The 13,010-nt window shown below is 44.6% G+C and overlaps 1 long non-coding RNA gene across 1 annotated transcript; it reads left to right on the top strand.

Moving 5' to 3' along the window:
• Window positions 1-968: 968 nt before the first annotated feature.
• LOC115351918 lies at window positions 969-9,209 on the top strand. Its single transcript, XR_003926949.1, has 3 exons — window positions 969-1,074; window positions 5,547-5,680; window positions 9,102-9,209. It is a non-coding gene; the product is annotated as an uncharacterized LOC115351918 (long non-coding RNA).
• The last annotated feature ends 3,801 nt before the right edge of the window (window positions 9,210-13,010 follow it).

Raw genomic sequence — 13,010 nt, 5'->3', positions numbered from 1 at the left:
AGGGTAGCCGATTTTATGTAAATTGTATTCTTCCTCTCTCCTGTGCTTTGGTTAACAACAGGTTCTTCTAAATCTTGGAAAAAGAAAGATTATGCAAAGCTATCATCATATGAAAATAACGTATTAACATACTGCCTGTGAACTGTATCCAATCAGTTCCTTTTCACTGGCGTGTGTACAAAACAATTAAAATCAAATTTATATTGCACTTCTTTAATATATTCTGGCATTAATATAATCAACGAACAAGTGTTAAAAAGTCTTACAGGCCTATTCTGCTTTAAAATGATATGTTTGTTCTCGGGGTTAGTGGATATTTTCAGCTTTTTTAAAAGGACACTAAAAAAGGAAAGTTCTAGCCGTACAAACGTGACTCCGGCAGCCATCAGTTCATGTGGAGTCTGCCTCATTTTAATGGCAGCCTGTTGTGTTATTTTTTTTACATAGTGTCTTTACTCCCGGACTCTGTCAGCTGTTCTCTGTATTACCTGCAGCATATTTGTTTTTAATTATTGGATGTTGCTGAATAATTGCTCATAAATGCTAGGAGACCACTGAATTATCTGGATGACCCACAGGCTGGTTGTGCTACCAGCTGTTCTGGTGTCAGGCAGACACACACCCCGCGCACCGGAGTGGGCTCTGTTTGCACACCTGCCAAGCCCCAGTATTTCACCTGGAGACTGAGGGATGGCTCACATGCCCCAGTATATCCTTATTTTCCAAGTTTCATGCTCTGAGGCTACGTTTTCCCTGTCTGTTTTCCTTGCTGCTTTTGGTGTACTCTCACGTGAGATCAGATGGGAAGAACTGAGATATTTTGTCACTGCTCTCAGTGGAGCGGGCTAGAAGGTCTCAGAAACCTGCAAATTGGTGGAAGGGAGTAAAACGTTTTTGTCAGTCACAGGGCTGGAATGTCTATCAAGAGGTTATTTATTCTGTCCTCAACCATATCTGCATCTCCCCAGGAACAGTCTCCTTTCAAGCACCTCTACCAAGAGGGACCACACCTCCTTGGGCAGTCTTTCTCAGTGCTTCTCTAGCTGTACCGTCCCTTAACATCTCTAGCTGCAGGTAAGCCCATTTCTTGTCCTATTCACTAAGGACACAGAAGAGATTACTCTCTTCCTTGAATCTGCCTTTTACTTATTTTGAGACCCTATCCTCCCTCAAACACATACACAAGTACACTAACACTAGTGCCCAGCCAAGAAGATTCTTGAAACCATGATCATGAATCCGCAAATGATGCTTTTTCCCCTCCCCTGACAGTGCTGACCCTGCCTACAAAGACACATCCCTCTGAGGAGACGAGAAGACAACAACGTATTTCCTAGGAGGAATAAATGAGTGAGATCCTGATACCAGTTCTGAGCCTTTTTCTAAATCAAAGCTACTTTTTATGCCAAGAGGCAATTGCAAATAGACTTTGGGTGTACGGGTGCATGAGCAGGGTAGTCTTCCAGAGTTCTAGTGTGTTACAGCCCTGCAACCTACTCTTGCTTTTACGATGAGAATTCTTTTTCTTTAACTTAGTGTTGAGTCTTATGATTTTGTAAGCGAAAGGGCACGGGTCTGTGTATGCGTCCTCCTTGACCATCGTACTTGTACAGAATTAATTTCTGTGGTGCCTTTCCAGATGTGGGAAATGTGCTGTTGAAGTCAGTGAGCATGCTGCCAGGGTGCGGGCCACAGAACTGACTCCATAAAATCCTTTCTGCAGCATATGGATTCTTTACAGTAGGAGGAGGGAAATTGTGACAGAGACAGTTTGTCCACTGAAAACTAAGCTGAGACCATAAGCTCACTTCGGTTTGGACCAGAGGATAGTAATAAACCATGGATGAAATGTCAGTGCCTTTCCATTAAGTGACCCCATGTCATCCTTATTTACAACTTCCTAACAATGAGTTTAGCCAGATGGCCTACGTGATTGGCATAATTCCATTTTGAAACTGCAGATTTGAATTCTTGAAAGTATAAATGGTTGTGCATTTAAATATCCAACCTGTCAGGAGAGAAACTGTAGGATACTTCTAGGTTATGGTGTGTGCGATAAAAATAAGCCACCTGGAAAAGCATGGATTGGGAAACTCATTACCAAAAATGGCTTTTTAGACTTGCACCATTTTTTTTTTTAACTCCTCGGCCTTTGGCAGCAAAGCTATGAAATGAAGGTGGGGGAGGAATGCAGAGGAAAGAAAAAAATGCTAGGATTCATTGCTAAGTACTTTCTTTCTGTCCCTGATTTCCCACTAGATGATTGGGAGCGCAACCAAGTCAAGAAGCCGACTGATGGTGTACCCTGTACTAAGCATACATAGGTCAGACCTGCTGCAACTTTTTTCCTCCTTGATGGTGTTGATGGCATAAGTGGTATCTGCAGACTGGCCCTCAGCCATGAGGCTGAGGACAGGATCATCTGTAATTGTTTATAGGAAGCAAATAGGAAGAGAGGAGGTGCAGATTCCGCCCTTGGTCGCGGTGGTGGAAGCCCATTAACTGGGGCCACTTTAGTGTCAGTGAGAACTGCACGTAGCCAAGGAGGTCGCTATGCAGAGGCACAAATTACGGTAGTTATCTTCCGTGATTGCTCAGCACTTGAGGCAAATGTTCTCTATCTCATTCCCTTCAGCTCTAACTCACTGTCAGACCCTTCTCTGCTGCCTGATGGACAGCTTGGTGCCGCTCTCTCCAAGTCTGTCGGGACTTGGTAGTGCTGTCATGGTGCTCTAACTACTCACTAAAGGAAAGAGGACAGACACAGCACGCTGGTACCCGGATTTGTTTTCCCACTTACAGCATTGGAACAAATGCTGTGTTGTCCTCTCAGAAATACGTTGCTGATGAACTGTGGTGGGTTGACCCTGGCTGGTTGCCAGGTGCCCACCAAAGCCGTTCTATCACTCCTCCTCCTCAGCTGGACAGGGGAGAGAAAATATAACAAAGAGCTTGTGGGTCGAGATAAGGACAGGAGAGATCACTCACCAATTACCGTCATGGGCAAAAACAGACTCAGCTTGGGGAAAACTAACTCACTTTATTACAAATCAACCAGAGTAGGGTAATGAGAAATAAACCCAAATCTCAGAACACCTTCCCTCCACCCCTCCCTTCTTCCCGGGCACAACTTCACTCCCGGATTCTCTACCAACTCCCCCAGCCACACAGGGGGACGGGGATGGGGTTTACAGTCAGTTCATCACACGTTATTTTCTGCCACTTCATCCTCCTCAGGGGCAGGACTCCTCACGCTCTTCCCCAGCTCCAGCGTGGGGTCCCTCCCACGGGAGACAGTCCTCCACGAACTTCTCCAACGTGGGTCCTTCCCACGGGCTGCAGTTCTTCACGAACTGCTCCAGCGTGGGTCCCTTCCACGGGGTGCAGTCCTTCAGGAGCACACTGCTCCAGCGTGGGTCCCCCACGGGGTCACAAGTCCTGCCAGAAAACCTGCTCCGTGGGCTCCTCTCCACAGATCTGCAGGTCCTGCCAGGAGCCTGCTCCAGCGCGGGCTTCCCATGGGGTCACAGCCTCCTTCGGGAACCCACCAGCTCTGGTGTGGGGTCCTCCCCGGGCTGCAGGTGGAGATCTGCTCCACCGTGGACCTCCATGGACTGCAGGGGGACAGCCTGCCTCACCGGGGTCTTCCCCACGGGCTGCAGGGGAATCTCTGCTCCGGCGCCTGGAGCATCTCCTCCCCCTCCTTCTTCACTGACCTGGGGGTCTGCAGAGTTCTTTCTCTTACATGTTCTCACTCCTCTCTCCAGCTGCCATTTCCGTCCCAACAACTTTTTTTCCTTCTTAAGAATGTTATCCCAGAAGCGTTACCACTATCGCTGATGGGCTCGGCCTTGGCCAGCGGCGGGCCCGTCCCAGAGCCGGCCGGCACTGGCCCCGCTGGACACAGGGGAAGCCTCCGGCAGCCTTCCACAGAAGCCACCCCTGCAACCCCCCCCGCCACTAAAACCTTGCCACACAAAGCCAACACATGAACCATGGCCAGATAGGAGCAGTTAGAGTACCAAAAGGGATAGGCTGACCCAGGTCCTCTGTCTTCTGGCACTGGTGGCAAAAATTCTACAGACCTCGAGGGTGAACAAAAAAATCTCAGGAGCCCCCGAAGGTGATCCCCCAAATGACTTAACAGGGCTTAACAGTGGCTTGTCTGGTCATTTGCTGTGTTGTCTTTTTTGAGGGGACGTGTACGGAAAGCTAAGTTGTGGTTATGATTTTCTAGGCAGCTCAAAATATGGTTAGAAAGGAGAAAAGAAACTTCTTTTTCTTTGGGTGGTGTTATCAGGAAGGTTGAAAGCTGACGAGTAGGTTCCTCAGTGATTCAGGGATTGCATGTCTTCAGTCAAGGAGATTCTTGCATTCCTGTAATTTTTACAAGGGTTTTTTTATGAGTGTTTTTTTGTTGCTGTGTTATTTGTATCAGTGTTTGCTGGATTCATGGGAAATTATCCTGTCCGTCTCCAGTGGATACTGCATAAGACTCAAAATGAGAATCACGTCCATAAAGTTTGTTAGGATTCAATATGTAATTTTTTTTGTGATAAGAAAAATGAAAAAGATGGTTGTAGTTACATTTTAATTACATTAATTGAATATCCACATTGTCTAGGACCTAGAATATCTCTAGCATGATGGAAGACGGCAAAAGAAGGGGATTAGAGTAGACATGAAGAATAGATCTCAGGCCTAAATAGTGTTACAGAGAGGATAACCAATCATAACAAAACCAAACTGAAATGGTTGAAGCTGTCTAGCTTTAGGGGATGTTTAGTTTCTTAGCACAAATTGCCTGTAATAGATTTTAATTTTTGCATGTGTTCTGTAATTATTTTTGTTTCGACGTAACTGTGAAATTGAGTGTTTTGCTTCTGCCGTTATCAGGTCACTTCTGAAAATAAAGTGTATCTCAGAGAACAGCAATATTATTATTATTCAAAGGCTACATGTTTGGGCAATTATGCAAACGCTGTCTTACTGTCAGTCGGTAAAAACCTTTCCCAGAATACCTGGGACCCTTGAATTAACTAGACTTCTCGTCTCCTCCTTTGAATGCCACCTTGCAAAGGGGCCACCTCCTGCCCAAACCCACGCCAGAAGTCCCCCACCACTGTACGTCCAGGTCATTTTGCCACGCAGCTGCCCAGCTGAGTGGTGTTCTGCAGTGAGCAGTGTTGCTCCTTTAAATACTGAGTACAAGCTTATATATGTTCTGCAAACTTTACATGCTGTTATAGCAAAAGTCAACTAAGTGACTTGCATGTTGCAAAAAGTGCAAAATCTACTGTAAGCAGCATTGCTTCCCTAAAGGAAGGAAGTACAGTTTCTGTCGCCTAACCTCAGAAACATCAGAGGCTGACTTTCCATTTCCATCGTGGCTGGAAGTTTAAGAGCATAGTTTGTGTGAAAGCAGCTGGAGAAAAAAGGCCTAGTGAGAAAAAAAAAAAAAATTAATGATACTAAATTTAAATAAGACTGATTTTTTTTTTTCTCCCTAAGTACTCTTAATGGGAATAAATGGTTTATCTTTTCAGATCTGTATACTTCTGCAGAAATATGCCGTTGGGAAAAGGCTGCAAAAATTCTGGCCGCCATGTAAATCCCACACTGAAGACTCACTTGGGAAGAAGAAAAGGCACAACATTTTGTGCTGGCCCTCTAAGTGAAGGTGAGTATTGTCCTGCATGTGCACTAATGAGAGCAAAGCTAAATGATGCCCAAATTTCATTGCAGGAGCAAACCAGTGTTATGTCAGCCAAAGCCTTCTTGATTTTTATGAAGGTGGAGACCTTTTCTCCCTTTGTCTATTCTTACTTCTGGGTAAACAGGCATGTATAAAAATGGAAGGGGTGGCATTCAAACCCTCTGTCTTTGTGGCCCCCCTGGCTACACCCCGTGTGTGTGGTACTCAAAAGGGCAAGCGTGTCCCACAGGGAGGAGGAATATTCAGCGTTCTAGAAATGGCTTTGAACCAGCTGCACATCACACAACCACCCTGCTGAGCCACTGGATCTAGGTACTCTTGCTGGGACGAGTTCATCCACGACTGTATGGGGAGCTGCTTAATTGAGCCTCATTACTTCAATTTCCTACTGACACTGTGCACCCTGTGAGGTGCTGCTCAGGCATGCGTCAGGGGCAGGGGGTTGAGCAGCTGCCGCTTCTTACATGGAAGCGGTACAGGATGAGTGATAACGGTGCCCTAACCCAGCGCTATTGCCTCCGCGGTTGGTACCACTTATGAGGAGGAGCGAGCTGCTAATCTGAGCCCCTTAGGCAGGAGGAGGCACCTGTATCGGCCATTGCAATCTTCTCCTCTGCTGGGCCTTTTGCCGTAGAGGATGGTGCGCTCCTGACAAACTGCCGCTGGCAGGTATTACCTTCAGCCCTTTTGGATCTCCGGTAATCTATATGTTTGTGCCCTTTTTCAGAAGGGTTCATGCTTGGAAGCAGCTCAGCTAAAATCTCCCAAAGAGGAGTATTTCCTTATTTTAACAGGTAATGTGAGCCATCTATTTTTTCCTTATTCAGGTTGTGTAACCCGCACCTCCAAGGTCAGCCAAGCACCCCTCCGAAGCCTCCAGCTCCGATTCGGTTTCTTCAAGCATGCAAGCTCCCAGGTAGACGTAGCCTTCCTGTTCATCCCTGGTCCTGTGGAAGTCCTGAATCCCTGCTGGGAGCTTTGTTTCTATGAATAGTCTTATTTCCTTACAGACATTCTTCTAGTTCTTTGATTGATGTATTGTCCTCAGTTTTCATTGTTAAAGGGGGCCCATTATGGACTTTTTGCTCCTATAGGTAAATATGCAGTATCTGCCACTTAATGCCAATGTTTCCAGAGTACGACAAAAGCTGTTAGAGGAATTAATCACTTTTTGATTTCCATGGGACAGTGGACAACACGTGAGAGAGGACTTAGGCAATGATATCCATTATTATCACCCTTCTGAAACTCACCACTGCTGAGTGAAAATGAGCTTTGTGAAGGTAATCAGTCACTGGTCACCACATGTGTTCCCTCGGTATAACATTAAGGGTAAAACTCATCACTTTGAACAGCATCAACGCAGTCTTGTGTAACACCAATTCTCACTCACCCACTTCTGCAAGGGAGATGAAAGAGGTATCTGTTTACCCAGGATACTCTGGCTTTGCATTTCACCACTCCCAGTGCAAGTAATGACTTGCTGGACAACCATCAGACTAGCCAGACAAGGACTTTCTGTGCTGCAAGGTGGCATGGAGCTATCGTAGCTCTGCACATTGAGTGAGAAGTCAGATAAATTACAACACCCAGCATCACAGCAGTAAAAATGACAAAAATAAATACCGTAGTATTACAGAGTTCCTCCCTTTGCTGCTGCCTTTAGTCAGGTAGTATGCAGTCAATTCATAGAATAAGACATTTTTTTCAGAACACTCATTATACCAGAATGTTGTGCTACCCTCAAAGTTCCCCCAGAGGGTATTTTAGAATTGGTGAGGGACAAATGAGGGATAAAGTCAGATAAATGGTGGTGTCCATTGTGTCAGACCCTACACACCGCACATTTGGCAACCCAGAGATGAAAGATATGAAAGGGCAGTGTTTGTGAGCAGAGGTTTCTTGTTTGGCAGCACCTGAGAGCAGAGCTAAGCTGGTCAAGGTGTCTCAGTCTGCGTCTGTCTTCTCTGCTTATGTGTATGTAAAGGTGCCCAGGTGATTTTCATGGCACAGGCTTTGCAGACATGTAGTTGCTGCATCCTGTCACTGGAGACTAAGCAGCAGTGGCAGGTCATCACAAAGAGAATTAGCTCATGTATTTTGACAGGTGAAGCTAAAGAAAATGAAATAATTTGACAGGAAGTGAAGCCAAAATGCAACAAAGGAATAGACTTGCAGAAATATCAGGTTACCAGAGGGGGAAAAAAAAAATGAGGATGAGAAATGTATATACAAATAAATAAATAAAGATAGGTAGATATTTTTATAAATCTGTTTCAACCTCAGTAGTTAGACTAGCTCAGAGTTCTTTGGCTCTTGGCCTATTTGGGTAAGGCAGTGCTACTATCACTGTAAGCACTTCCACTTCTTAACACAGAGTAAGGGGACTCTTTGTGACTGCTCTTCCCTAAGGGAAGAAAGAGAAATGCTATATGGGGCACAAAAGCAACAGTGGATTTCTTAGCATATGTTCTTCTCCAGTGTGAGCACAGACAGCTTTCTGCTCTAAGGAAACAAGGAAGAGCTTTGCAAATAGTATTACCAAGTGGCTAGAGACTTTCTTGACACTCTGTCGCTGGAAAAAACATAGACAAGCAGAGGAGAAAATTTATCCAAAATTACAGCAAAGAAATGCCTAACCTTCGCATTAGAAAAAGAAAAAAAAAATATAAACTACACAGGCGGTGTGGAAAGCAACAGCGGAGTTTCCTCGTTAAAGATGCTGGCAACATAAAAGTAGAAAAGGTGACGTGTCGATACAGGTGTAGCTGGTCCCAGCAGTGAATAGCTGGCCTGTTTCTGAGGGCCACCGTTGTGTTCCTTGGGAACAGTATACAGCTGCGTGGCACTACCCCTCCTGATGAGGTTGTTCCAGCCTGCAAGCCTCCAGCCAAACAGCCTGCCATTTAGTGGTACATGTCCCTTGGCTGCACACAGCAAACACGGGCCATCTGCGAGAAAACAGGATCCCCCTCCTGTGCCTGGGCAGTGGCAGTGACACCGCCCGGGGACTCAGCCGGCCCGCAGGCTGGCACGCAGTCAGCTCCAGGAGGGCAGGGGTTATAGCACTAGAGGCGACTGTGAGATTTGGCTTCCATACCCCGATACCCAGAGCCCCAGGAGTTTGCCTGAAGAAGCGCAGTCTCGTGTGTCGGTGGCACTGAGACGTACACGTAGGAAGAGTACGTGTCACCGAGGCAGCTGAAGGGATGAGAAGAGAGTTTAATGTTGCATGTATTTAGACAGGTAAAAGTGTGATTTGGAGAACTGGGCAGAGGACTTATAATATGAATAAGTTTGTTTTCTTTCAGAGAGTGTTTTTTTAATCTGTTCTGTTCTGAAAATATCGTGTATTAAGCACTTTGTTGTTATTCCTGTTGTTTAGACTTTGTTATGGATGCATATGAAAAAAATCCACTTGTTATCTACTTTACTTGGATGAATTGTTATCTGACGTGAACAGGAAATGTAGGCAGAGTCCTGCAGGAGTCCTCCTTTGCTGTAAGTATGCAGTCTTATTAATCACTTTAAAATGTTTCATGGCTCTCGGTTGACAAGATCTCTTTCAAATCTGAACTGAGTGTGAAGCAATGAAGTAAGAATGTCCATTTGAGTTTGGAGAGAGTCTAAAATAAGAGCTCTAGGAATTGCAAGCTGCTCTATTAGTCTCATTTCAGGCCCACGGACTGCATAGGTTTGTGGCCAAGAAACTGCCAAAATGCCACAGCCGCGATGTTTTCATTTGGAATTTGCCACAACAACGTGCCCGGCACCAAAAATGGTGGCGTGACGGGAGGTGAGGAAGGAGTCCAAAGCCGGGTGCTGTGACACCTTAGCCCCCACACGGCAGGGACGTGCGGCTCTCCTGCCTGCCTTACTCACACAGGTGGCCCTGACGGCAGTGCTCCGGCCCCGCTTGCCATCCTTCCCGGCCAGGAGCTGCCTGCAACAGCCTCTTGCCCGGTAGCTTTTCCCGAGAGCACGTTTCTAATAGCAGCACAGACTTCAGGATTGGAGCTATGGGCCAGCTTGCAAGTGGGGCGAGCGGAGACCGGTGGGAATGCAACGCCGGTAGCAAAAGGACCGGGTGCAAGTCAGGAGCTCCCTCTTCCTCTGTGGCCTGCGGGGACAGGTCACTCTGACGCAGGCTTACCGAAGTGAAGGTTTGTGGAAATGGGTCACCTCAAGGACACGGTAATGAGCCAGTGTTTGCCAACAGTTGACTAAATTTATACCTGTGTGTGCTATCAAACTTGAGCTATTTCCGGCCAGATTGCGTAGTAATGCAGAGATGGGAAAGCAGGGCATTTCTATCAGCCGGGATAAACTAACATTAGAAGTGATTTTAAATATAACATTACTGTGGAATTTGCCTGACACGAACTTCAGTCTCGCCCTGATGCGGAGACACAAGGCACTGCGTAGCTTCGGGGAAATAAACAACCAACTGCCCTTAAACCCATTCAACATGAAAGGAATTTGCTATTCCTCCCTGAACAACTAGACATTGGAAAAAAGGATGATGACAAGATAAAGTATTATAAAAATATCCTCTTTCAGGACCTGTTGTCACAGCTTGACTCAGCTATGAGGGAAGTACCCTTGATATTATTTCTGTGTTCAAACGTTTAGATATTTATCAGAGATATTGATGTAGAATACTTATGAGTCAGGTGGAAGATCCTGCTTAGCTTGCCTCAAACTTTAGGTCAGCAGTCTTTGCAACTCTGTTCTTGCAATCCAGCCAGCACAGGTCTTCTTCCTGACACGGTGGTCTACCTCCCATTGCATCTATACGCAGATCAGTAAGCTAGAAAAGCAAAATGCATTGGAATTCCTGATTTAACCTGACTTCTGCTCTGTTATTTAAGGATCATTTTGCACTGTGTACATCACGTCCATCTGAGCAGACAATTAATGGTTAATTTTGCAACCATTCTTGTAAGTAGGCCTCTTTTTTTTACAGAATCATAAATCTTGCAGAGAAATGAAAAGCAAGAAAATAAAGATGTATTGGGTCCACATTTTCAGATACTCTAAGTGAACTTTTGCTGTATGGGAGCCATAGAAACACACAGGCTTTTCTTCCTCACCAGCAGAGCTATTCAGCCAGAAGCTAGGCTGATTTCAAACCAGTTTTTGCCAAAGACTGCTGGTACCTCCAACCGAGATCTGCTGGAGAGTGTGGGCTTAATTATAAAGCATCTTCCCTACAGCTGCAGAACACTAATCCTGATTCACCAGAGTCCAGTGCCTTTCTTTGGATATGGAAACTATTTTTCTGATATTTCAGAGTTAATCTAACTCTGATCTAAGCCATACAATGGACACACAGTAGTCTTGGAATACATTTTGTGCTCTTCATGTGCAAAGTCAGGACACCATTTATTTTTGGCGTACCTGTCTACAACCCTATCAGCCAGCGTAGCAGCGAGTTCAGCTCAGCACTGTGTTGCTATTTCAACAGGGCATGAGATCTTATCAAACCACACGTGTAAATTGCATAAAGTAGGAAGCGATTTGTCTTCCAAGGGAAGAACATTGCGTGGCAACAGTCACCTAGTATGTTCCTTCCAGGAGCACCATGTTGTCAAAACGGACACGCTTTTGTACCTTGTTGCATTGATCAGTTACTTCGCGGTACGGTGATTTCACCTAAATCAGTGGCTTCAGGGAAAGTTGGACTGGCCCCTTGGTGAAGAGTGAAAGGCAGGTTGTACTCTGTGTTAGCCTGGATCCAACTATTCATTCTTCAGTAGTGAAATAGTACCCATCTCTCATGCAGTCGACAGCCATTACCTGCAGATGTTCCAGTTTTGTATGAATTGTAAGGTCTGTGGCCCTGAAAGTGTATTTCAACATTTGGAAAAGACTTAAGACTAAATTAGGCACCACGGTGAAAGGATTTAGTTTTTCCAAAAATCCCTGTGACTTCTGTAACATCCCTACCTTTACTGCTTAGACAAAAATAGCTTTTTAAAGTTGAGCAACTTCTTGCAACTTGAATGTGACTGAACTGAGGAGAAAAAGAACATTATTTTTTCCATAAGTTTTTCAGGATTCTTTCCTTGTTCTGTTACCACAAATCATTGTAATATATATTTTGTTTAGTGCACTATAGATGTGTCACAAGTCTAATTAATATCTGAAACCACTGCTTTTATATTATTTATAATACTTACCATAAAAGAACACAGTATCATAAATGAAAGAAAGTGATTTGATCTTACAGTTCTTCAGGTCAAGCCCAGGGCAAGGGGGCCCTGAATAATTTGGAAATTTTGAATGAAAACAGAAAATAGGTATTTATTATTTAAAAAAATAATCCCAGCTCTGCCATAATCTTAGGCACTGTGGCCGTTATAAAGGAGAATGAATTCGGTATGCAAAGTAGCAGAATGGAACACAGACACAGTGTCTTGCAAAACTACTCTGGAACGATATGAAAAGCTTAAAATCTGTACACCAGAATTGCTTTCTCCCCCTCAATCCACACTGTAGTTTTCAAACTTAAGAAAGGTAGGAGAAACTTCAACCCAAGGTAGGAGAACCCTCTTTTGGAAACGTAAGGCCTTTCTTGTATTTATATTAAAATCTTTTTACAGTACTCTGCAATATAAAGAGTTTTTAAGTTTGTCTAGTTACAACCAAGAGGTTGTTAGCTTCTTCTCTCCACTCATTTACATTTAGGGACGACTGTGGTTTTAATGAAGCAGAATATTCCAAATACTAATGGATCTTAAATTGCTTATTCTTACCAAGAGGTACTCCAAATAGCACATTTGCCTCAAGTGATATAAAGTGATGAGTTAATTCATGTACTTGTGTCAATTGCTTCAAGATACTGAGAATTAGCTGCATTAGTGATATGCTTTTTTTTTTTTTTTTTTTTTTTTTGCTTTACATATGTACGGGAAAGTGCATAGGAATGGAGATTGATTTAACCTCTACTGCACAGAGGAGGGGAGAAATCGGTGGATGTCCTACAGATGTCATTGACAAGGTTAGTAAGATCTTTCTCTTTGCATTCTCTTGCTATTCCTTGTACTTATGCTTGAGGTATTTAAGATTTCAAGAGTAGTCTGTGGCAGCAGAATTCCTGACCACAGCGAATTAACCAAGAAGAGTTTGTCTCCAGGACAGCCACATCAAATGGAGCCTGAAAATTCCTCCTACTGACCTGCACCAAAGCAGTGCCCAAGTTGCTCCAAGGACCTCTTCTCCATTTGGACTCCCAAACCCACCTGCATCACGTCCTGCAAAAGCAAGAAAAACGTGGGTACAAATGCACACC

The sequence above is a fragment of the Aquila chrysaetos genome, chromosome 16, assembly GCF_900496995.4.
Source record: "Aquila chrysaetos chrysaetos chromosome 16, bAquChr1.4, whole genome shotgun sequence".
NCBI lineage: Eukaryota > Metazoa > Chordata > Aves > Accipitriformes > Accipitridae > Aquila > Aquila chrysaetos.
Note: the sequence above shows the minus strand (reverse complement) of the source record. Positions and strands in the feature narration are given on the sequence as shown.